Source organism: Panthera uncia, chromosome X (genome assembly GCF_023721935.1).
Source record: "Panthera uncia isolate 11264 chromosome X, Puncia_PCG_1.0, whole genome shotgun sequence".
In the NCBI taxonomy this organism is placed as follows: Eukaryota; Metazoa; Chordata; class Mammalia; order Carnivora; family Felidae; genus Panthera; species Panthera uncia.
The window spans coordinates 84283667-84288196 of record NC_064817.1 but is presented as its reverse complement, the minus strand read 5'-3'; the positions used below and the strand labels follow the sequence as shown (position 1 = coordinate 84288196).

At 40.4% G+C, this 4530-nt stretch overlaps 2 protein-coding genes across 2 annotated transcripts in view; one reads left to right on the top strand and one right to left on the bottom strand.

The window, feature by feature from the left end:
* Positions 1-306: 306 nt before the first annotated feature.
* The window catches only part of LOC125932230 (NACHT, LRR and PYD domains-containing protein 12-like), a 61010-nt gene continuing 56786 nt past the window's right edge, over positions 307-4530 (bottom strand). Inside the window, exon 7 of the mRNA XM_049644732.1 lies at positions 307-1245. The gene's annotated coding sequence lies outside the window, so the exon portion shown is untranslated. The remainder of the gene's footprint in view (positions 1246-4530) is intronic.
* Positions 4155-4530, top strand: part of TEX13B (testis expressed 13B) — a 1953-nt gene continuing 1577 nt past the window's right edge. The window contains exon 1 of the mRNA XM_049644733.1: positions 4155-4210. The gene's annotated coding sequence lies outside the window, so the exon portion shown is untranslated. The remainder of the gene's footprint in view (positions 4211-4530) is intronic.

Here is a 4530-nt window from a genome sequence, read left to right as displayed (position 1 = left end):
TTTTATATGAGATTAATATTGAAATCAGTATACTTTGAGTAAAGTAATTTACCCTCCATAATTTGGATGGGCCTCATCTAATCAGTTGAAAGGTTTTTTAGAAAAAGACTGACCTCCTTGAGAAGAAGACAGAATTCTCCCAGGAGAATGCCTTCAGACTTAAGCTGCAACATTGACTCTTCCTTGTATCTCTAGCCTACTGACCTACTTTGCAGATATTGAACTTGACAGCCACCATAATCCACATGAGCCAATTCCTTAGAATAAATCTCTCTATACAGTTGACCCTTGAACAACACAGGTTTGAACTGCACAAGTTCACTTAAACATGACTTTTTGATAAATACAGTATAGTACTGTAAACGTATTTTTCTCTTATGATTTTCTTAACATTTTCTCTCCTCTAGCTTACTTTATTTTAATACAGCATATAATAAATATATACAGAATGTGTTAGTTGGCTGTTCATGTTATCAATAAGGCTTCCAGTCAACCGTAGGCTATTTGTAGTTAAGTTTTTGGAAGGTCAAAAGTTCTATGTGGATTTTCAACTGGCGGGGGTAGGAGTGGCCCCCCAACCTCCATATTGTTCAAGAGTCAACTGCATATTTTGTATATATCTTATTTGTTCTGTTTCTCTAGAGAACCCTAACATGTATATGATAAATTATATATTAAAATCATTACCATGGACTTTGAAGTCAAACACATGTCGGTTTTGAATTGTGCCTTTACCATGTTATTTAGTCTTATGATCTTAGGTCTCCAGTTCCTCATCTGCTAAAATGGGGATAATAATTAAAGGAAATAATGGATACAAAGCACTCAGCCCAATGGTTAGCACAAAGTAACTGTTCAATAAGTGTGGGTTATTATTATAGTCATTGATGTTATTGTTACTTACAATGAAAATTCTCTTCCTAAACTTGTTGCATAGAAACAATTTTAGGGACTGTCACTTTTTATTCTTCCTCTCCATGGCTCTTTGAAATGTTTTGATCACAAAATGTCCATTTTGAGTTGCATATTTAAATTTTTTTTCTTGCAGTAAGGAAACTAACAGTTACAACTTACTTGAGCTTCTGTAATTTGCAATTTGGATCTTTTAAGCCTTCACAGAGCAATTTCAGAGCTGAAGCTTCCAGTTTTGTTTCCCTAAATTCCAGATCAGTGAGCCACTGACTGGTGCTGAGAACAGCTGCTAGTGCCCCACAAGAAGCAGGAGATATAAGGCATCCGTACAACCTTCAGAGAAAAGAAGAATGACCTCATCATCTTGTTCATGCTCTCCCCACATGCAAACAGAAATTGACAAAAAATGACATGAACAGAGAAAACAAAATCTCCTGCTGTCAGTTACCTCAATGTCTGTAAGACACAGTTTGGCTGCTTTAATCATTCACACAGAAGCCTCATTCCTGAATCTTCCAGGGTATTTTTTACAAATTCCAAATCTGTCAAATACTGGTTAGTTTCAAATACTAAAGAGAGGTCCCTACCACAAGAAGCTGTGAGGTGGCAGAAAATCAGTCTGTGTGGAGAAAAAGACATTTCAGAGAAGAAAGAAAATAGGACTCCCCTTAAAGGTACCTGTTTGTACCTTACTGATGTAATGAATTTTTTCAATCCACTCAACAATTTATTGGGTGCTTACCACTGTGCCAAATGCTAAAAGCACAAAAATAATTAAGACCCCAACTTGGCCTTCAAGGATGTCCAGTTAATGGGGAAAAAAATTAGAAAATCATGGATACAGTGTGAAAAGTACTTCAAGTGGTATGTGTAAGGTATCATGGGGACACAGAAAGGTAGTACAATTCAACCTAGCTTGGGGTGGGGCTTGGAGGATCAAGAAATATTTATAAAAAAATAAATACTTGAGTGCTGTTGTGAAAGGGGAAGAGAAATTGAACAGCTGGATGAAGAGAATGGAAGCAGGACGAAGTGGAGGAGCTGAGGGACAATTCACTCATGGAGCAGCCAGTGCAAAGGCCAAGAGATGGAAAGGCCAGAGACAAGACAGAGGATGTTTTGTTTGAGAAACTTCCAATTACAGCTGACCCTTGAGCAACTCAGGGGATTAGGGGCTTCAACCTCCACAGAGTTGAAAATCCACCTACAACTTTTGACTCCCCCAAAACTTAACTACTAATAGCCTACTATTGACCAGAAACCTTAACAATAATCAATTAACATGTATTTGTATGTTATGTATATTACATACTATATTCTTACAATAAAGTAAACTAGATAAAATAAAATGTTACTAAGAAAATCATAAGAGAAAATACATTTATAGTACCGCTCTGAATTTATTTTTAAAAAAAATCCACATATAAGTGGACCTCCACAGTTCAAACTCCCTGTTGTTCAAGGGTCAATTGTATTTGCTATGGCCTATTTTAAAAGACTAGAAGGACAGGGACGCCTGGGTGGCTCAGTCGGTAAGTGTCCAATTTCGGCTCAGGTCATGATCTCACAGTTGGTGGGTTCAAGCCCCGTATCGGGCTCTGTGCTGACAGCTCAGAGCCTAGAGCCTGCTTCAGATTCTGTGTCTCCCTCTCTCTCTGCTCCTCCCCCACTCACACTCTGTCTCTCTCTCAAAAGTAAATAAACATTAAAAAAATAAAAGACTAGAAGGACATATATGTATGTATATATATATATATATATGCACACACACATATATATCAAATTATTAACAGTGGTTATCTTCTAGGTTGGGAAAGGGTGAGATTACAGGGAGACATTTACTTTATATGTATTTAAAATGTATTTACAATGATCATAAGTTATCAAAGAGTAGTTAAAAATTTAAAAACATAATATATGCTTACTATAAACAATTTCTATAATAGAGAAAAACGTAAAGAATAAAGTTTTTTTAAGTACTATATTACTATCACCCCAAAATAACCACTGTTAAAATTTTGGCACACGAATTTCCAGATTTTTAATGTATGCATACATATGTTCTTTGTAACAAGTGAAATCATAGGAAGATGTATTTTAAAAAGATAAAAACTTTTTTGGGGCACCTGGGTGGCTCAGTCAGTTAAGCATCCGACTTTGGCTCAGGTCATGATCTCCCGGTTCATGGGTCCAAGCCCCACATCAGGCTCTGTGCTGACAGCTCAGAGCCTGGAGCCTGCTTTGATTCTGTGTCTCCCTCTCTCTTGGCCCCTCCTCTGTTCACACTGCCTTTCTCTCAAAAATGAATAAACATTAAAAAAATTTTTTTAAGAAGATAAAAACTTTTTCCAAACCTCCTCTCCAATTCCACCTCCCAGAGATAACCAATGTTAAGAGTCTGGTATATACCCTCTCACTCCTTTCTCCAAGATCATAGAAACATACAGACACACACACAGATTTTATTTTACAAAAATGTGATCATAGAAGAAATTACATCAAGTTTACAATGTACTCTGTCATTTGTCCTTGCAGTAGGCCCATTGATAGAAATTAAGATTCATTTACAGCAGAAAGTCGTAGAGTAAGTGGCAAAGTAGGACTAAACCTGAAGTCTGTCTGATTTATCCAGAAGGCTTCGGAAAGTCAGTGGAGATTTAAAGTGAGATGGTCATATCCCTCTAATGCCAGGAAGCAGGAGACAGACCAGATATCAGAGGGCTGCAGTCCAGGGAAGAAATAGGGTAGGGGTAGCTGACCTAGGATGGTGGGGGCAGCAAAGGTGGACAGATTCAAGACATGGTTTGGGGGTGAAGTGGCCAAGATTTATGTCCATTTAGGGTCACTACAATATTCAGTGCTGGGCCAATGGGCAATGAAGCTGTTCCCTAGCTCCACCTTCTTCCTCCAAGGCATTCAGGAGGCCCATGGGGGATTGGGGCTGCCTCTTGTTCTAGAAAATTCCATCTCTAGGAGGGACGGGCCCCCTGGTGTGGGACAAAGCATTATGGTGGGGTGCGCATAACTTTTTGTATTTGATTACAAGTCCTTTATGTTCTTGATTCTAAGTCTTTTCTGACCACTCCTGCTATTTCCGGCTTTCAAGGACTTTCAACAATATAGCAGGTCCTCTTATGTCCTGGAGTTGGGACAGAACCTTCCTCTCACATTCCCTCCCACCCCCACTATCACTGGAAGATGGAACAGTCCCAGAGTAAAAGATTCCAGAATTGGCCCTAAGACTTCCTTTTTCTCAAGCCCTTGGAGGGAAAAGTACCCTCTTGCTTGGGCTTATTAGGTAGGTATGGTTAGGTATGGTTAGTCTGCACCCCATCTGGCCCCGGCTGGAGGTGTACTAGGGTGGGGCAAACCAGTCAGTGGACCTTTCAGAGGGTCTGAGGGAGGAGGGGCAGGGCAAACAGATGGTTGGAAACGCTGGGTGGGGGAGGGGACGAGAGGGCAGGACTGGAGAAAGGGGGACAAAGGGACCAGACGAGGGAGGCGGAGGTGCAGTGGGTGTGTGGGGACAATGTGGCAGGATGGGGGAGGGGGTGGGACAGGGGCAGGGGGGATAAGGGGGCAGGACGGGGGGGGGGGCGGCGGGATGGGGAAGTGGGG